Source organism: Psammomys obesus, unplaced genomic scaffold (genome assembly GCF_907164565.1).
Source record: "Psammomys obesus unplaced genomic scaffold, mPsaObe1.curated_primary_1811, whole genome shotgun sequence".
NCBI lineage: Eukaryota > Metazoa > Chordata > Mammalia > Rodentia > Muridae > Psammomys > Psammomys obesus.
In genome coordinates, this window is record NW_026585689.1 from 303,516 (window position 1) to 325,175 (window position 21,660).

The 21,660-nt window shown below is 42.4% G+C and overlaps 1 protein-coding gene across 16 annotated transcripts in view; it reads right to left on the reverse strand.

The window, feature by feature from the left end:
• Window positions 1-21,660, reverse strand: part of Phldb2 (pleckstrin homology like domain family B member 2) — a 211,218-nt gene that overhangs the window by 88,236 nt on the left and 101,322 nt on the right. Inside the window, exon 2 of one of the 16 annotated variants that reach the window (XM_055593716.1) lies at window positions 21,351-21,474. The exons of 13 other annotated variants lie outside the window; for them this stretch is intronic. The gene's annotated coding sequence lies outside the window, so the exon portion shown is untranslated. Of the gene's footprint in view, window positions 1-8,476; window positions 8,593-8,814; window positions 9,176-21,350; window positions 21,475-21,660 lie in introns of those variants that run through there. 2 more of the 16 variants (XM_055593699.1, XM_055593709.1) reach the window with 2 other exon arrangements.

Genomic DNA, 21,660 nt, shown 5'->3' on the forward strand with positions numbered 1-21,660 from the left:
TGAATGAATACCAGCTTATTATTACTAAATCAAATTCTTGAAAAGATGATTTTTAAAGTACCCAGAAGAAATTTGAAAGCAAATGCATTGTCAAGAGTATAAATAAGTAGGTCATTCTATCAAAGAGATTTGCAAGATAGTGCTAGATAGGACACCTAAATCTCACCAACATCTGTGCCCAAATGAAAACCACTGCCATGAGCAGGAGTTGAGGAGTCAGAGGCATGAGGATCTTGAGTCTGCTGTCAGCCTAGGCTTCACAGGGGAGCCTGGACTATATAATGAAAACAAAACAGACAGGGCCTGGGGCCCAGGTAGCATGGTAAGGTGCTTGCTGTTCAGATGCCAGCACCCATGTGAAAGCCGGGCACAGGGGCACAAGTCTGCAACCCTAGTGTTAGGGCTAGGGTTTGTAAGCAGTAGTTTTCCGGAGTTCGCTATGCAGACAAACTGATTGGCTGAGGAGTTCCAGCCAGCTCCAGTGGAATAAAAAAAACCCAGCAATTTAGGATTAATGTTGACCTTTCTTATCCACACACACACGTGCACACACCCACACAAACGCAACAATTCACCACATATACAACGTATCACAAACAGAGCCTACTGCACATAGTAAGTACACATTAAAAAAAAAAAAAGAACAATAAAACCCATGCTTCAGACAAATAAAATGTACACGTGGCCATAGAAACTACGAAACCTTCCATATTCTAAAAAGTTCCAGCCTCAAAAACTGAGATGGATGGGCGGTTGTGTGCTTCGTAATAATAAAGGTACATTCTGAGAAATGCATGGCCTAGTTGCCTTTCATCACTGCACGCATGACAGAGCGTGGCCTCATGCATGAAGCAGTACCCACATCACAAGGCAATCTAATCTTATTTGACACCATCACGCAAGAGGTGAGTTGAGTAAAATGTCACTCTGTGGGACAGACTGAGATGGCTCAATGAGTAAAAGTGCTCAAAGTGAAGTTGGAAGGAGAGAACAGCTCCAGTTACCTCCTGGCTTCCATAGGCTCGCCACTGACAGGCAGGCACCCGCACACCTCCCTCTCCCCTGCCCTCCCCAATTAATTTTCCCTCCCCAATTTTCTTTTTCAGAAAAGAAAAATCACTGTGAGGCTCACAACCGCACTACAAAGCAAGAAGTTATAATGATGATGTAATTTCTTCATTTTTTTTGACAGTTGACTGTACAGAGTGGATGCTGTAAGACACCAAATTTTTCTCTTTTCTCACAACCTGCCTTTAGCCCCCTGGCTTCAGGAAAGCAAAAGGGGGAGATTTGCCACTATAAAAATCAGGAAACAGTTGACTAAGTTGAATTTGCTTTTAATCAATGCTCTTTTCTTTCAAGACCTTCATCTTTATTCTTACTTGTGATGGGGGAGAGGAAAAAAAGAGAGAGGGAGGGAGACAGAGGTAGAAGGGGAGAGACTGGAGAGGGGGAGAGGAAAGAAAGAGGGAGAGGGAGAAAGGAGAGAGAGAGAAAGGGGAGAGGAAAGAGAGGGGAAGGAAAACAGAGGTAGACGAGGATGGGAAGAGATTGGAGAGGGGAAAGGAGAGAAAGGGGGCGAGGGAGAAAGAAATGAGAAAGAGAGAGAGTCTAAGACTAGGAGGTGAGGGAGAAGGGGAGAGAAGAGGAAGTGGAGAGAGTCAAGGAAGTAGAGAAAGAGAGGGTGGGGGAAGTGGGAAGAGGGAGAGAGAGAAAATGTCTAAGATGTGTGTGTGTGTGTGTGTGTGTGTGTGTCTGCGTGTCTACTAAGGATATCAGAGCTTCTGAAGCTGGAGTTAAGGCAGATGTGAAAAAACTGATATGGATACTGGGATATAGGTCGATGGTTGTCTAGAAAGGCAGCAAATGACTGTAACTGCTGAGCCATCTCTCTAGGCTCTCAATGCTATTTGTTTGTTTGTTTTGTTTTTAACTCTATCTAGAAGACCTAATAAAGGAAATGGTTATTTTCCAATGTTATTTTTATTGTAATGGCTAATCCAGTACAAAGAACATTGGACAGCTTGCCAAGGACACAAGTCGGGAGGTTCTCTTTCTGTGGCCACCAACTAAGAGGAATAATAGACGGAGTGAGTCGCTTCATCTGTCTCCACCTTGTTGAAACAGAGATTTGCCAATGTCTGAAATTCTGAGAGCCGACTAGACATTCCTTAGGCCCCAGCTTTCCATACTCCTAAAGATTACTGGTTAAATAACCTGAGAGGGCCTGTTACATAATGCAGGAAATGGAAATGACCACAGAACACAAGCATGCTTTAGTGATAAGATAGTAGCTACCTAATTGGGCAAGCTTTCCTTGGCACTGCTCCCCACAGCATGCCAAGGGCATGGTAAATCATCTCAGAAGAGCACAATGAGAAAAGAGTCTGGTCAGAAGTACGTTAGTGCAGTATAGCATAGAAGCTGATTCAGCAGTGTATATAAGACACATTTTACCTGCATTCTGATATCCTGCAATTTCCCTAATAAACCTTAAGTTGTTTTTGAAAACCTACTTCAACAATCATGTAGGCAGTATGGCAGCCAGATAACCTCTCTCCCAGCCCCTTTGAAAACTCTTGACCGCTCACACTGGATCTGGTCAAAAGAATGCAGGAGTTGGTTTCCATTACTATTATCTGCTCTGAACTCACCAGTGCCGGGAGTTCAAGAAACAAATGTTAGAAAACTCATGTAGAAGCTTCCCCTCTTTCATTATTTGATAGGCTAATTCCTCAGTCACACTGCCAATCTGGAGAAGTCAGCAGCAGTGTGCAATCATTCAAAGGAGCTAAGCACTAGGATGCACTGACTGTTTAGCTAAAGGTCTTGGTAAACACTGACCCTGCTTAAGGTGACAATTCTTAATACTGGATTGTGCTAACCTTTTCTTCCTCTCATTTTGAAAAATAAGGAGGCTGGGCATGGTGGCACAAAACTGTAATGCCAGCACTCTGGGAGGCAGAGGCAGGGGGATCTGTCAGTCAAGGCCAGCCTGGTCTACAAAGTGCGTCCAGGACAGCCACGGCTACGCAGAAACCCTGTCTTGAAGAAACAAAAAGAACAATAAGGAAACCCATTCCATGTAATAAAAATCAACCGTGCACGTTAATGAAGTAGTTCTTACATGCACTAAAACCATCTATATAATTTGGTCTGTTACCTCGTGTTATTTATCTGTTTCTTCCCAGGAAGTTGCTGTGGTTCCTGGTACTCCCACACCTCCATGTGATGACATGATGGTTTTTCCTCTTGGATTTCTCTCCCTGACCACTGACCGCCAGAAAATTCTTTACAAATCTTGCCTTTAAAGCAGATACAACACAAAGCTGCTTTTCAGTTTTGTCTAAAGAAGTATCCCTAAATATCATAAGACATATATTTTATTTTATAAATTAACTTCTGGAAGATTAATTTCCTTTTTGAGACAAACACAAATTCTTGCTTAGCAAATTTTATGGTAGAGGGATTAGAAAACCTGAACTACCCCCTTTGACTTTATTTATTTTCAAAAGACAAGAGACACATTCTTCAAGTCGTAGGAAATATTTTCAACCACTGACTTTTTTTTCTTTTCTGCTTTAATTATTAAAGTCTCCAATTGTGGCAGGATATCATGATAGGAGAAGGAGGGAACAAGAATGACCAGATGGAAGTTGAAAAGGAAGGGGTTGCTCCATGCTCTAGTGAAGAGCCTGCAGGGGGCAGATCTCCAATGTCAGTCCTTCCAGAGTTATTAACCTCAGTGTTTCCGGGTGCTTCCTTTTGAGGTGCACCTCTTAGCTAGTTGCCATCCTAAGACCATCTCTTCACAGCATGTGAAGCTCTGACCTCCCCCAGGAGAGGCACCCCACAACCTTTGCTCTATCAACAGAACCTCCCAGATCTGAGGATCAGGAGGGTCACTTGGCACCCACAACTTGAATCCATAAAAACAGGCCTAATGTATAAACCTAGTAGTGTAAGCTAGGGTGTTAACATTTGTAACTGATACAGTCATACAGGTACAACTTTTCTGATATGCGAAAGCTCATTGAGGATAGGCAGAGTGGTTCATGTCTGTGATCTCAGTATATCAGGACAGTAAGGCTGTCATGGAAAATTTGAGGAAAGCCTGGGGTACAAAGTGGATTCCAGGCCAGCCTGGGCTACAGCCTGGGCCCTTTCTCCAAACAAAAACAATAACAAAAGATCAACAACAAGAAGTGAAAAAAAAAAAAAAAACCATTGAGGCAATTCCTTTCTAGAAATGGGTCCATTCACTAATATCATATGCATGAAACTCTACCAAGAAATTAACAATAACTTAGAACAAGATAATATTTGTGGAGCAGAAGTCAGGAAATTTCTCTTGTTCTGTCACTACCAAACCATGTGTCAGGCTTGGGGGCAATGGTTTCAGATAGGAGAATTTGTTTTTTTGAGAAAGAGTCTCACCAGGCCTAGCTCTGACTGATCTAGCACTCATTGTATAACTGGGGTGGTCTGTAGAAAAATGGCCCCAGGAGGCTCATATATTAGTCCCCAGTTGATGAACTGTTAGGAAGAACTTGGAGTTATGGCCTTGTTGGAGCGAGTGTGTAGCTGGAGGTGGGCTTTGAGGTTTCAAAAGTCCATGCCAGGACCAGTCTCTTTCTCTGTCTGTCTGTCTGTCTGTCTCTCCCACTCCCTTCCTTCTTCCTCCCCTCCCTCTTTCCCTCTCCTCATGTCTGCCTGTGGATCAGGACCCAGAGCTCTTAGCTACTGCTCCAGGGCCATGCCTGTTGTCAGTCAGCTTCCTGCCTTGATGATAATGGACTAACCCTTTGAAACTGTAGGCAAGCCTCCAGTTAAATGATTTTTTTTTAAAGAGTTTCCATGGTCATGGTGTCTCTTGACAGTAAAAGAACAGTGATTAATAGCGAGGCTGGCCTTGAACTCATAGCAATCCTCCCACCTCAGCCTTTTTAATCTTGAGATTATAGATGGGGGACCTACCAAGCTGTTAAAAAGACCTTAGTTGTTTTGGCTGTTTATTTGACATGGGTCTGATATAGCCTAGGCTAGCTTCAAGCTTGCTATGAAATCAAGCATAACCTTGAACTCCTGACCCTCCGTCTCCCACCACTGCTTCTTTTATGATTCTGGGAACCAAATCTAGTGTTCCATGCATGCCAGGCAAGCATTTTACCAACTGAGCTACATCCCAGCCTGGTAAGATTTCTAAGGTTCCTTTTACTCATAGAATTATTTTGTCTGACCTGCCCCAAATAGTCAAGCTTGAATTGTCTTCAGATTTCAATTTGACACAAATGAATGGATTGCATGTGCCCACTCACTAGTTTAAAAATCTCACCCACCTACTCACCCAACCTCCATTGATCTTTCCCTCTCCATAATCAGGAGGCTTCTCCTTTTCCCTTCTGCCTGAGATAACCCTCTCCATTCATGTGCTCTGATCCTAATGCACTGAACAGAGAGCAAAGGAGGAAAACCTCAGATGTTCTGTTTTGTACCTGCGTTCAAAGGCAGCATCTGCTATGTCTGTGGGACCATCTGTTGCTCACTTTGACTTGGAAAAGTTAGTGCAAGCCTCAGAAGTGGTGTCACAGGTCACACACACCCAGCATATGCTCCATAGTTGCCAAGGCTTGCATCACTGCCCCCATCCAGGAGTTTATTTTCTCTTGGGGAATGGCATTACTAAACTCTCACAAAGAGTTGAATACCTTTTTTTTTTTCCTTTAGTTTGTTGTTGTTTCTTTGTTTTTAAATCTAGCTTGACTAAACATCAACATTAAATTCTCTAATCCCAGGTTCCAGCTAGAGCTGTGTCTGTCCCTAACTCACTCAAGGTCTTGCAAGTCTCTAATACCTGGGCTTATCATCTATGAAGTGAGAATTGAATTTAGTGATTGCTGAAGCAGCTGCCAGCTGCGGGGAAACTCAATTTTGAGTCAAGTCAAAAGCATCAAGAAAACTTAACAACATCCTTCATCTCTACAGGATATTAAGGATCCTAATGCTAAGGGCAGAAGGATCTGCTGAAGATGAAAAGGCTTCCAGGAAGTGGTCTGTGAGAGCAAAAAGAGTTAAGTAAATTTGTGAGGATCTAAATTAACGCCAGATCTCTAATTTGCTAACATCCAGCTGACCGGAGACGTGCTCTAGAACAGGGCTTGGGCCAGGTAGTTTTGTGTGCCTTCTAGACATGGCAGGATATTTAACAGATCTCTGCAATGGACGCTGATTGCACTTTCCCACCTCTTGTGATGACGAAAATGCACTGCGCCAAGATTCCCTTCAGGCTAGGAGCCACCCCTTCTGCCTGAGAACTTCCACTAAGATACATTGCAGGGCTGTAAGATAAAGCACATCATTGGGAAAGTGTTTGTGTTTCAAATGGATAGCATTCCCAATCTAATGATTAAGCACAGGGAGATTTGGTGACAAATTATAATAGGCATAGGTATTCTTGCAGAGTGTACAAAGTTCCTGTCTTTCCCTGTCATCTGTAAGGTCAGTTACCATAACCACAACCCCAACAGCTGGTAAAAATTATGCAAAACTAGTCAAGACTCCTCAAGTGAAATCTCCTCTATACTCCACGACCCATCATGCTTAGAGCATTCAACACTGAGGAAAAGTAGTGAAAAGAAGTTCAATCAAGTTCGATCAAATCGACTTTGGCTTTTCTTTCCTGAAAATGCCAGCTAAAGTGGTCAGCTTTGGCTAGAGTTGTTGAAGAGATGTGCTGCATCTTCGACCACCTTCTTATCTAGCTTTTCTTGCTTGTCCCAAACAGGGATCCAGCAGACAGGCAGACATCCCTGCAGTCATTCTCAACCCTAAAGAACAGCAGCTGCCAGCTGCGGGGAAACAGATTGAAGCCTGAAAATTGAGTGCAGTGATGACTGCTCTTAACCAAACATCTCATTTTGCCATTTGTGAGAGCTAGGATTTGCAAACGTCCCTGCCTCAGGAGTAAAAGCTACACTAGCTAAAAGCGAAAACTCGGCTCTCCTCACTTTCAAAGGCCTTTGCCAATGTTTGGAGACAGCAGTTTCTTAATTATACACAATGTTTAAATTCCACAATACATTTATCAGAAAAATTAAATAAAAACCTTTCAAACAACCACATCCAGGATATGAGGTGGGAACCTCGAAAGACACAACTGTTAGTTTTCAAAGAACCTTAGCTCCTTATTCAAACAAATATTTACACAATTGAAGCCAAGGGCACCAGGCATATTCTGTTAAAATAGTGGGCTACTCCAAAGGTTTATTTATCCCCAAATCCAACTACTCTGTTGCTATCCTACCAGGAACAAAGCATTCAAGTGTTCCAAGGGGTAAAAGTTTAACCCTATGGATCTGTGAACCATATTTGGAGCCTTCCAGCTAAATTCAGACGTTTTAAGTCCAGGGGGCGGGGGGAGGGAATCTCAAACGCCCACGTTAAGTCCAAATTTGAAGCATCATAATTGAAAATTTACATCTGTAACTTACACATTCATATACTAGAGGGAAATGCAGCTGGCAAATATTTACACTAGCAGACTCCGTTTTTTATGTCTTTTCTAGTCCCCCTTCCCCCCAGCTGCGACTGGCTGTGACTAGCTGTGCATCCCAGAACTCTTGAGATATTTCAGAACCACAAAAGGAAGATTTCTAGGGAAGAGGGCTGGGCCGGGCGAAAGGATTTCCAGTCCTAGCCAGTCCACATAAAAGGCTGCAGAAGTCTTCCTTCTCTTAATTGCGAAAGGTAAAAGAGGAGCCGCTGGAAGGAGGTTGGACTTGTGAAGCTCTTTCAAACAGGAAATCCCAACCCGGGAAGGGACAGCCCGTCAGCCCTTTAATATCCTGGCGGTGGCGGGAGTTAGCTAAGTCCTTCCCCGCGCTTCAAGCGCCGCTTGCTAGGGCAAAGTTACTGAGCGCATCAAGGAACAGTTCAGCTGCTCCCCGCCGCGCAGGGAGCTGGTGAAACCGAGGGTCGAAACGCTACCCGACTGGCAGCTGCCGTCGCTATAGGCAAGAGACCACCACCTCGTCAGTGTTTAGGGAAACCATAGCTGAATCGCAATCAGGGGCTCACAGTGGGAGTCTCGGTCCGGAGGCTCCCTCCGCAAGCTCGTTCTAGAAACAAAGTACAGCTAGAAGCTTACTTCAGAAAGGTCTTGAAGTCTCGTACTCCTCGGGATCCAGCTGTGGACTTTACCCCCCTGAGATCCTGATCTCTGCCTTAGCAAGCCAGAGTTTCCACAAAAGTTGCCTCCCGGACCCTTAATTAAATCCTGCCCTTTAGACTCAATCACGCTGAAAGCGTCACTGGGCACCCCTTCCCCACGATCCCTCCACCCCACATCCTCATGCACAATGAGGGACAGAGTACCCTAGGGCTGTACAGTTCGGGCTCTGCCGACCCCTGCCCGGGCTTTTGTCCCTCCAGCCTGCAAGGGAAGCAAAGAAAATCTGCGCCCAAGACTCCCACTCACCAGCTCATCTTTCTCTGGAACTGCAACTTTTTCCGCGGGTCCTGCTGCCTTTGGTCCTGGCCCTAGCCCCGCCCTCTCTCCCTGGGGTCCCGGTGGTGGTCCCCGCCGCCGCTGCCGTCTCCACAGCGCTGCAGCCAGCCCTTACGGCCGCGCACCGAGCTCCCTGGGCGCCCCTCCCGGTGGGGGCGGCCACCGCCTCCTCTCCGCCCCCGACCTCCGCAGCGAGGCCGGCGGCTACCAACTCCGGTGCGGGGGAGAATGTGTCTCCAAGGAGCCGCCAGGGTGCGCAAAAAGCAACGCAGCCGGCTCCTCCAAGCCCTCCGTAGCCCCCTACTCACCTTGGGAGACCAGCCAGCCGAGCGCCCGCGGCCACAGAAAGCAGGTGCCCTGCTTGCTCCGTGCCACACTCGGGCAGCGCCCCTAGGTAGGGCCGCAGTGGTGGAGTCCTCGAAGCTCCCTCCTGGTCCCGACCCCCTTTAGTGGCAAGGCAGCGGGTCCTTGGAGTTCCAGCTGAGAAGTCCCGAAACCTTCCGGGCTCCTAGGCTGGTCAGTCGCTGCTGCTCTTACGGCTGCTGGAGTGGCCTGCCCACTGGGCCCATCACCAGGCTCCACTTTCTCAAACCTTTGTGATTGGCTTTCTTTTCTTCTTTAAATAAGGTGGAAATGAGACGAGAGAGCACACGTACTCCCCACGTTAGAGCTTCTGCTCTGGGAAACTCCAGGTGACCGCACCTCTCTGCCAGACACTGTTCTCCTCGGGGCAGGTTTACCTGATGCGTCAGAAAAGGAGCTGTGCCAAATGGCAATGGAACCGCCTGGGGTCAGGGCTGGAGTCAGGCGGGTTTAAAACTCCGCGGTGCTCCTGGCCTCAGAACGTATTTAACGTAACTAGCGAAAACAATCCTGTTGTGCACTTGTTCCAGCATTGCTTGGCTGTGAGACTCCGAAGTGGGCTAAGCATGGCCCACCGTCCGTCTTGACCCAGGCAAATGACAAATGTGGCTCTCTGCAACTTTTTGGCCCTGTGGGGTTAAGTCGACGAAGGACAACAGCACTGGGGAAATTCATAACATAAGGAAAGCTCAAGGACCTGCAAGCTGTTTCACCTACAACCAAGGATGTCTTCAAGGCTGTAGCATAGCAACAGGGCGTTTCAGTGCCACTAGGGAATTAATAAGCCTCTGCTTCATCTACACAAAATGCGTTATGAGTACACTCACTAACAGAATGCTTATTTAAAGAGTCTCATTTGTGCAAGCAAAAGTCTGACTTTTAAAATTAAATACTTTTTTTTTTTTTTTTTTTTTTTTACTATTTATTCCTTTATGTGTTTTGTGCATGTATGTGCACGTGAATGAAGGTACAAGAGGAAAGGCGGAAATAGTTGCGAACCATGTGACATGGGTTTTGACAGCCAAACTCAACTCCTCTACAAGAGTAGTACAGTTCTTAGCTGCGGAATAACTTCTCCAGTCCCTGAAGTTTGACTTCTAATTTCTGTGATAGCCTCTCATCTATAAGAATGCTTTGCCTTTTAGAGCATTCTCCACCCGCCCCCATGGTAGGGTTTGCCCGACAGTAATAAATCCACATGACTTAAACGCTGTCCTTTTCCCTCGTTTCCACAACTTAAAATCATTTATCCCATCTCAGTAAAAGTAGAGACACTCTTGACTCCGCTTACCTCTGCTTTCACGTTACCTTTGCTTAACTAAAGCAAAAAGCGTTTCAAGAATTTTTAAGAAAACCTGCCTCCACTCCAGTCAGAAGTCGCCTTTACTGTGTTCCCTTGAGCTGAAAGTATGCAACTTTAAGATTGCTTCTTCCCAGGTACGGTGCTACGTAACAACAATACCAGCACTTGAGAGGATGATGCAGGAGGATCAAGGGTTCTAGGCAAGCTTGGGCCTCATAAAAAGTTAGGACCAGCCTGAGCTATCAAGTAAAGACTGACTCAAAACACCAAGGGCTGACTATGGAGATCAATATGGCGGTCCCTCAGAAAACTGGAAATCGATCGACCGCAGAATCCAGCTATACTGTTCTTGAGCATACACCCAAAAGGCTGCTCTGTCCTACCTCAAGGACATTTGCTCAGCTATGTTGATTTCAGCTTTATTCATGATAACCAAAAACTAGAAACAACCTAGATGTCCCTCAATTAAAGAATGTATAAAGAAAAATGGGGTACGTTTACACAATCAAGTATTATTCAGCTGTTTTGTTTTTGTTTTTGTTTTTTTTTTTTTGTTAATGGCATCATGAAATTTGCAGGCAAATGAATGTTACTAGAAAAAAAAATCATTGAGCAAGGTAACTGAGACCCAGAATGATAAATATGTTGTGTATTCACTTATAAGTAGATACTAGCTGTTAAAGAAATAATAATAAAGCTACAATCCACAGATCCAAAGAGGCAGAGGCAAGCAGATCAAAGAGTTCAAGGCCAGCCTGGTCTATAAAGTGAGTCAGCCAGGGCTATACAGAGACACCCTCTCAGAAAAAAAAATTACTGTATGGATCAAAAATACTGATGGTATTTGGAAATTTAATTGTATTATTGTGTTCACATTGTAAGTGAGAAAAGGAGGCACAGAGCAGTCAAGTTTGCCTAAGCATTTCAGTTGATGGAGTCAGATTTTTGAGTGTAGGCAGCAGGACTGTAGAGTGCTCATACCCTTCAATGCTGCTGTATACCTCACCTCTTCTCTAGCATGAGTACTGTCAGAGGAATGTCTACATCATGACTAATTCCTAATCAGTAGGCAAAAACTAATGTTCACCATCCTGCCGTCTCTGATGATAACCACATTCCTCAAAGGCCAAGGGGTCATTTTATTCAAATTTATGTGAATTATGCTCCAGGGTTTTGGAGATAGAGAAAGGGACTCTTAGGAAGTACTTATTTAAGGTGATTTTTTTTTTTCTGAAGTCACTAAATGCAGCAGAGCTTCTCCTGATGAGTCTGTGTGGCTTTCCCTTCGTTCTATAATATCAAAGCAGCCTGAAAACAGGAGGGATCCATTCTGAAGGTGCAAGTGATAAACTAAATGTTAAAATCAGACCTTTAATGTCTTAACACTTGGGAGGGGCCACTCTATAAATAACCACTATTTGCTGTAGTATCAGATTTATTATTATGATGTTTTCAAAACAGCCTAAATGATAGAAAGACCTAAGCTCTGGCCTTTTACTTTTTCATTTCCTAGGTCCTATTTTATTTTACACTTACTTATTTTAAGCAACTCCAGCTGGCTGTGTAACTGTGATGGGTCTTGGAACTCTAATCCCCTTGCCTGCATATTCTGAATGCTGAGATTGTAGTCCCTATGCTAGCCAGTTTATGGGATGCTGGGGACCGGACCGAACCCAGGGCATGCCAACCAAGCACTCTCCCAACCGAGGCACCTCCCTGACTCACTTCTGGGTTCTTTTAAGTAAAATTCCCTCTTTAATTACAAATCAGAGCTGCATCTCCTAGTCTCTGCCATTCCTAATCATCTCTGTAGGGTACTGTGCTACAAACTGTGAAGCATTCCTTCCTTTGTTGCTTATCTCTCTGGGATCAAAATGACTGTAATAAAACTTTCTCTTGTTTGGTGTGTTCTTCAGCTTCTCATGTGAAGAAAAGTAAAGTTTTGTCACACACTCACAGCAGCTAAAGTAATTCTGGTGGTAAAGAATGGCTAGAGGTATTACTATTCTTAATTTTAAGCTATTTACAAAACTATATTAATAAAGAAAGCATGGTATTGACATAAACACATACACATTGATCAATGAAATAGAATTAAAGAACTGGACATGAGTCCACACACCCATGGACACCTGATTTTTGACAGAGAAGCCAAAAAATATACATTAGAGAAATGATAGCATCTTCAACAAATGATGCCTGCTCAAACCAGATGTCTGAATGTAGAAGAATGCAAATAGATCGAATCTATCACCCTTCAAGAAAATCAACTACAAATGGATCAAAATCTTCAACATAAAACCTGATAGCATTAATCTGATAAAAAGAAAAGTAGGAAATGTGTTTAAACTCATTGACACTGAAAAAGACCCTGATAGCACATTCACTGATTAATAATAATTAATAAATGGGAGCTCATGAAACTGAAATGCTTTTGTATAGCAAAGGACAAGATAGTTCAAGCAAAGAGACAGCCTGCGAATGGGGAAAAATTTACCCACAATACTTTCGACAGAGGGTTAGTATGTAGAATATACAAAGAAGTGAAAAACAAACAAATTGAACATCAGAAAAGAAAACCAAACAAACAAATAACCCAATTTAAAAGTAGGCTAAGCTTTCAAAAGATGACACACAAATAGCTGAGGAAAAATGTTGAATATTCTCAGCCATCAGTGAAACACAAATTAAAACTACTTTGAGATTTTTATGTTCTCCTAGTCAGACTGGCTAAGATGAATAAAACAAATGATAGCACATGTTACTGATGATGCAAGGAAAGCGCAACACTTACTGTTCCTAACAGGTGTACAAACTGATATAGTCACTATGAAAGTCAATGGGGGCATAAAATAACTTTTATTCACCTGAGGTAATTGTCTTGATGGCTTACTGCCTCTATCTGCTAACCTAAGCCGAGTACTGGAAGCTTCTAGCCTCAGTACAATCTAATCTAGGCTTAGAATGCTTTCAGCCTCTGAGACTTACTGCTGAATAAGAATTCTGGCTGGCTGGTTCAACTCAGCTATTCTGACCCAAACTCCTCTCCTAGCTGACTTATTCAAACTGGCTTCTCTCAGCTTCTGGCTGAATTGCTCTGATTTGTCTTAGACTAACTCTAGCAATCTGCTCTAATATTCTGGCTCCTTCTCATTTTCTGGCTCATCCTGTCTTTACCTGTGTCTAGCTTTCTCTCTCTCTCACTCTCTCTCTGTCTCTCTCTCTCTGTCTCTCCCTGAAACCTGTTTCTGTATAACTGTCCCAGTAAACCTGCCTCCTTCCTTTTCTCCCTCTGCACTGCTCTCTTCATTCCTCTTTTTCCTCTCTTCTAATGATAATTGGGTGTCTCCTATCTTCGGTTCATTCTGTCAAATCTTACTCTGATTTGTCGCTTTGTCTGCCCTTCAATGAGACATCGCTTTCAAACAATGTGCTTTCTTCTTCAACTAATTTTACCTTCATTGTTTGGGATTATAGGTGTGTCCTAAGGGCATGTCTGCATTTCAGCCCGGGTGATTAAAAGTGTGTGCTAAGGGAGTGTCTGTATACCAGCCAGTTTAGCCATGTTGCTGGATTAAAAATCCCTCTACAATGAGGAGGTTCCTCAAAAAGGTAAAAACTGATTTACCACAAGGTCCAGCTATACCACTCTTGGGCATATACCAAAGGACTCTACATCTTACTGCAGAGACATTTGCTCATCCATGTTCATTATTGTTCTATTCTTAATAGCCAGAATTTGGAAACACCCTAAGTGTACATCAACTGGTGTAAGGATAATGAAAATTCCATTTACATGATGGAATTATTTAGGTGTTAATAAAAATTTTGAAATTTTAGGGTAAATGGATAAAGCTAGAAATAATCATACTAAGTGAAGTAACCTGGACCCAGAAAGACAAACATTGCATGTTTTCTTTTTTTTTTTTACTTTTTATTTATTTATTTATTTATTTATTTATTTATTTATTTATTTAAATTTTTTATTAATTACACTTTATTCATTTTGTATCCCCCATAAGCCCCTCCCTCCTCCCCTCCCGATCCCACCCTCCCTCCCCTTTCTGCATGCATGCCACTCCCTAAGTCCACTGATAGGGGAGGTTTTCCTCTTCTTTCTGATCTTAGTCTATCAGTTCTCATCAAAAGTGGCTGCATTGTCCTCTACTGTGGCCTGGTAAGGCTGCTCCCCCCTCAGGGGGAAGTGATCAATGAGCAGGCCAATCAGATTATGTCAGAGGCAATCCCTCTTCCCATTACTATGTAAACCACTTGGACACTGAACTGCCATGGGCTACACCTGTGCAGGGGTTCCAGGTCATCTCCACGAATAGTCCTTGGTTGGAGTATGATTTTCTGGGAAGTTCCCTGTGTTCAAATTATCTTGTTCTGTTGCTCTCTTTGTGGAGTTCCCGTCCCTGGGGAATACCCTAGAACTCATTGGTATAGGAGAAAGCTTCCTGAACAGAACACCAACAGCACAGGCTCTAAGAGCAACAATCAATAAATGGGACCTCATGAAATTGAAAAGCTTCTGTAAAGCAAAGGACACCGTCATCAAAACAAAGCGACTGCCTACAGATTGGGAAAGAATCTTCACCAACCCTTTATCTGACAGAGGACTCATATCCAATATATATAAAGAACTAAACAAGCTGAAAAGCAACAAACCAAGTAATCCACTTAAAAAATGGGGAACAGAGCTAAAGAGAGAATTCTCTGTAGAGGAATATCGAGTGGCAGAGAAGCACTTAAAGAAATGTTCAACCTCATTAGCCATTAGGGAAATGCAAATCAAAACAACCCTGAGATTTCACCTTACACCCATCAGAATGGCCAAGATGAAAAACTCAAGGGACAACACATGCTGGAGAGGTTGTGGAGAAAGGGGAACCCTTCTCCACTGCTGGTGGGAATGTAAACTGGTACAACCACTCTGGAAATCAATCTGGTGCTTTCTCAGACAACTAGGAATAGCGCTTCCTCAAGATCCAGCCATACCACTCCTAGGCATATACCCAAAAGAGGCGCAAGTACACAAAAAGGACATTTGCTCAACCATGTTTGTAGCTGCTTTATTTGTAATAGCCAGAAGCTGGAAACAGCCCAGATGCCCCTCAACTGAAGAATGGATGCATGTTTTCTTTTTCATGTAGATGTTAGTTTTTATGCTTTAGCTATGTGTGTTTTATTTAGGGTATGCACAGAAGGACTGGAGAGATGGCTCAGCGGTTAAGAGTACTGTCTTCTCTTCTAGAAGTCCTGAGTTCAATTCCCAGCAACCACAAGGTGGCTCAACACAAGATGGCTCACAACACTCTATACTAGGAGCTAATGCCTTCTTCTGTCATGCAGGTGTACATGTAGACAGAGCACGCATATACACGTAATAAATAAATCTTAAAAAAAAGAATATCCACAGAGGTTAAGTAGCGAGTTATGGATCAAAGGAGAGAAGAGGAGTGGGTCTTCCAGAGAGAAGAAAAAAAGAATGTAAAGTTACAAAAGGATAAAAGGGAAAATAAAATAGCGGGATTAAATGAAACGGGGAATGAGAGGGAAAGGTCGAGGAGGGATTATGAGAAGAATAACCAATACTAAAGGGTTTTTTAAAGCCTCCTATTTCTAGAATACATATATAAAGAGAGTTTAAGTATAGTTACCATGTAATGGAAAAGATAATACCCCAACTAGACATCATAGAAAGAAACACCATCAGTTACATCCTTTTGGGTTCTTGGCCTTAGACTCCCCTGTTAAACATTAAAGAAAATTGTTAATACTATTGGTTATCTCTCATGGCCTGATGGTTCGACCCTATTGCTGAAGTCACCACATACCAAGAACATAGAACATGGAGAAATTGAGCTGGTACTCAACTAGAAAGCTCACCCCTACTTCTTATTGTTCGTCGAGCTGGAAGGTCTTACACATGTGCCTTAGTTAGGGTTTTATTGCTGTGAAGGGACACCATGACCATAGCAAGTCTTATAAAGGACATTTAATTGGAGCTGGTTTACAGTTTCATGGTGCCGGAGGAGCTGAGAGTTCTACATCTTAATCCAAAGGCAGCAGAAGGACACTGTGTGTCAAGCAGGTGCTGGAGTACCTTGAGCATAGGAGATCTCAGAGCCTATCCCCACAGTGACATACTTCCTCCAACAAGGCTACACCTGCTCCAACAAGACCACACCTCCTAAAAGTGCCACTATTACTTATTCAATACTTATTCAAACATGCTGCTGGAGGATAGGAGCAATCATCAATTTCACCCAGTTACGGACCCTGTGAGCTACAATAGCATCTTGCCTGCAAGATATGCCCACTTTTCCTCTCTTAAAAAAGCTGTCTCTATTTTCACATGGGAATTGTAACCATTGTTAAGGAGAACTGTGTAAGATATGTCCACTATTGTAAGGGCAGTGCAAATGTTATGAATGTAGCTAACCACTTTTTGTTTGGATTTAAGGCCTGCTTCCAGAGATGGAAACCATACCTGCCACAGTTAATGAAGCCAGGAATCTGAGTCTAGACAGGTCATGGACCCTAAGGGGGAAACCACTACTATTATTCTGCTAAATGAACATAGCATTAAAATGACTCCTAATGACATATTGCTATGCATATAAATCAGGGCATCACTCAGTTCTCATCAGACAAGCTTGTTTATACAGTAGATAATAATTAACACAAAGACCCACAAATGAACAATGTGAAAAGACTGAGAGACTTTGGAGCACTCAGTCATAAATAGATTGTAAGAGCCAGAGGTGGTGGGTGAATTCAATAAACAGTGTCTTCCAGACACAACAGACCTGGTGTACATCTGAGCTCCCAGAGACTGAGAGAACACAAGCAACACACACACGAGTTCAAGCCAAATGAAATCCCATCAGGGAGAATACGGAGTGGGCACAGTTTTCCACCCTTAGCCAAAAAACTTTTTGCAATTAATAGCTGCTGAGGGGGAAAATCTGTTTTCCTCAATGGAATGATCAGCAACAGCCTAAGACAGGCCAGAAGTTGGCCAACATAAATCCAATCTGATGTTTTGTGTGTGTGTGTGTGTGTGTTTGTGTGTGTGTGTATCTTTTGGTTTTGTTTTGGATTTTGTAAAGGAGAATCTGGGAGGAACTGAGAAAAGGAAAAGGTATGTTTTAAACATATAAGTGTGTAATTTATTATATATACATGTATGGTATATGTATATATTACATGTATGTATATATCACATGTATATATAATATATAATAAAAATACATTGTATGATAATCTCAAAAAATATACATTAAAAACAACCATATGTGGGTTATTCCATTTGGAATTTATGTAACTGGCATATTGTTATTGACAGAATCTCATATAGTTCAGATGGTACTCAAATTCATGCTCCTTCTGTTTCAGCCTTCCAATGCTGGTATCACATATGAGCCACTTTGAAATTTTGCAATTGTTCTTTGCCATTTACAAATATTGTTTAGGCCTAATTGAAGCTTTACGCCTTGAATTGGTATATCTCTTCCTTTTTCTGCAGTGAGAGCTACAAAACCTTATAGCTTTAGTCCATCTCCTACACTTGCATCCACTGTCCACCTTGCTGTTTTCTTTAACATCACAACTATCTAACGAATCACGACGTTTTTCTCTTCAGAGAGCAATAGAGAGACAGTTGATTTGGAAGCAGGCAGACCTAGGTTTAAAACATGACGTGCTATTAGCCATGCAATTTGAATGCATTTTTTTACCTTCAGAGGGAAATAAATCACTATTCTGAAGAACTCATACTATGAACTAAGATAATTATGTCAGTACCAGTTTTTTTTTCTTCCACAAAAGATAATAGCACAAAGGAAACACTCAGAAGAAAAATTTGCAACCATCTTGCTGTTCTGTAGAACTGACCATTATGGTGGACACTGTCTTTGGTAAGTTGGGTGCTATATCATAAACTCATTTTAGAACTTAGTGCCAGGACAATTGTTCTCTATCTTAAAAAAAATGTATGTACTTTTATTTCTTAGAAAAGCTGTCATCTATTTTCATTGTAATCAGTGTTACAGAGAACTATGTAAAATCATGTTCATTTAATATCCTGCTTTCCAGGAAGCCATAGGCAAACATCTAACAGATTATTGTATAATAATAATAAATATTTTTAACCTCTTCTTTCTTTTCTGTGTCTTTGATGTCTTTTTATTCCAGTAACTTTATTGGATGTTTAGATTCTTAACTCCATGTTGTCAAATACATACTTAATTTGATACACTATAAATAACATATTAGTTACTCAGGTTAAAACCAGAAAATGCATCAAAATTAAAATAGAAGTCTGTGTCTCCCAAGGGCACAGAAAGACAAAAAAAAAAAGCCTCATTTTTAATCTTTTTGATACATCAGATAATTATCCCCAAAGTGTTGCTTTAAGTTTAAGCTGTTACAAGATTCATCTTCTAATTAAAAGAAAGGTCCAAATCCATTTGCTCCAAAGAATTTGTGCATCAAAGTGTTTTTGTGTCTTGATCTCATTTTGTTCTGTGAGTTTATGTTGTAGTCAGAAGGAAAGGGATTCATTGCCTGTGTGTGTATGTGTTTGTGTGTGTTAGCAATTAATGTATTCCAGCTGCATTTATTCTGGCTCACTTTTCTAATCATAATCATGTTTCATGCATGGAGGGCTTAAAACAAAGAGGTGGGTTTTCCTATGTTATCTTTTTATTACAGGAAATAACAGCTCTGTGTTCCTTGATATTGCAGGCAAGACAGCCTCTCTCCTCTCTTATGATCTTTATTCTTCCTTCTATATGAATTTTACCATATATCTAGTTATGGCCTGCCTTAATTTCAAGTTCATCTCTAATAATACGTGTAATGTATTAGAGACTTCTGATAGTTCAGAAGAGGGGACCAGGGTTCAAAACATTTAAAAAAAAGTCAAAACAAAGTCAACTTTTCTAAGCACCTCTCTGTTCTATTCAGTGTGCAGAGATGTGCAGATGATAAAATGTCTCTTCATAAGGGTTTTACTAACCAACATATAACTATAACATGACACAAATGAGCATAAATAGAGTTTCTGTGCTCAATGAATTCCTCAAAGAAGACAGCACATTTGACCTTCATATTCCAGGAGAAGGACTTCCCAGACAGATTATGGAGTGAGCACTACAAGAAGACCCAGGGAGGTTTGGGATATTGTGGGTAACAGCCTGTAGAGGAGAAAGAACTTGAGGAGGGAGCAGAAGGTAAAATCTAAGAAACGGGGCTCACATTTGAGAGCGGGAGACATAGAACTGAATTTCAAATTTCGTATCTAAAACCATTTAAATGACATAATTTCCTTTCTCTATGTTGGTCTAAGTTTTTCCTTGCCTGACAAACACAGGAAGAAACAGTAACTGTAGGAAATAGATTCTGATTATACAAGGAGAGGATGCAAGAGGAAGATGAGTTCCAGCTACAAAATTTATACTCCAGCAAAGCCCTAGAGATGTTACTTCCTGTGTTAAACTAGAGGGGTATCCCTTGTCAAGGATGCTCAACAAAACATTCTCAGATGTTCACTTTGGACACTGAAATCTCTCCCTCTCCTCACTGCCATCTTATTTGTCTCATGTTACACTGACTCCACAATCAGAGACCTTAAAACTTGTTACAGAAGTAAGCATGAAATGAGTATGACTTAGTTGTTGGGTCAAGTGTTGGTGTGGTGGTTTGAGTGAAAATGGCCCCCATAGGGCCCATAAAGAATGCCACTATTAGGAGGTGTGGCCTCGTTGGAGTAGATGTGGCCTTGTTAGAGGAAGGCCAAGTCCAGTGTCTCTTCTCTTTTTGCTGCCTGGACATCTACATGTAGAACTCTCAGCTCCTCCAGCACCATGTTTGCCCACATGCAGCCATGTTTCCTGGCATGATGACAATGGACTAAACCTCTGGACTGTAAGCCAGCCCCAATTGAATGTTTTTCTTTATGAGAGTTTGCATGATCATGGTGTCTCTTCACAGCAATACAAATCATGACTAAGACAGTAGGGCTGGAAATATGGTAATATACTCAACTTGTCCCAAGAGGCTCAAGCCTGCTTGCTTGATCATTTTCAATTGTCCCACAAAACAGAACAGCCCACAAAGCTAAAAACACCAACCAAAAGACATCTCCAGAACTTTAGCCCCACGATAGGAATAAAGTACACCTTCATTGTTAATAATTGAACTAGCATTGCCAGAAGCTTAACAAATTAATAATACGTAAGAGGAAAGTTACAGACATTGAAATAAATTCATTATTCTCAAGAAGCATATATAAATACATCTAAAGAGTACATTTCTTTTCTACACCAGGATTATGAAGAGAGTTTTCTGGATATCTATTTCCTCTTAAAAAAAAAAAATCCTAAATAAGGTCTGAGGACCTTCACTCTTGCCCCCTCACCCCCCACAGCTAAAGTGAGAAAATCACATTGAGAGTCTCACTGGATGCTAATGAGCGATCAACATTGGTTCTTAGGCTTGTTAGTGTTTTCTTGGTGGAGAAAGTTGCTTTGGTGCCACCTCTAAAAGTTATCAAAGTGACCATCCATGTGGAAAATTCCTTACAAGGCAGTTCTGAGGGGCCTATGTCCATGGACTACAACATTAACCAGGACGAGTAATTCACTGGCAATTCCCAAATGAAAGTTGTAGGCTTCGGGGGCCAGTAGCATTTCATGCAGCCTGTTCAGTGACTGTGCAAATGATTGAGCACTGTGGTCTATTGGACATATCAATCCCTTCTTTCCCACTCAAACCTCACAGTCCTCAGTACAAGAAAGAAGCATGGCAGGGTGCAGGTGGAGAAGTGGGGGCGTCACGCAGTGCATACCAACCTGGAGACATCACCTGAGCAGAGCGGATCACACATGTGCAGGTCATTATCACCCCCCCACGCCCACCTAGTCCTCCTTCGCTGTGTTCTGCGACTAATGGAAGATCAGCCTCATACCCAGCCACCCAACTCCTCCATCTGGAAAATGTCTTTAGCCTTCACTCTTCCTAACCCTCCGTAACGATCCACTGTTGAATCATGTCCCTTCTACCACTCATTTCCATTTGTCCCTTTGTTTGTTCAGCAACGTTGGGGCTGGCGTTGGATCTCTCACATAGCAGGCAAGCACACTGTCACCCTGCTCTTGTCAGCTTTACCTCATAAGCATCTGTCAGCACTACTCTTCTCTCCATCTCATTGACCAGCTGTGATTTTGACTCCCACTTCTTGAGACAGTCACGATAACCATAAGAGCGAAGGGGCAACGGAGGCTCATCTGGCCTGAGGATGGATGGATGGTGGGTGATGAGTGCAAAACTCAACAAAGCAGGGGAAGATAGAAGAATCTGAGAGGGAAGCTAAGATCCACGGGCTGGAGGGGTGGGGGGGAAAGACTGGACATATCAAACTTAAGATTCTGTACTTTTGATTTCAGATGTGAGTGGAGGGGGATCTCCAAGGAACTAT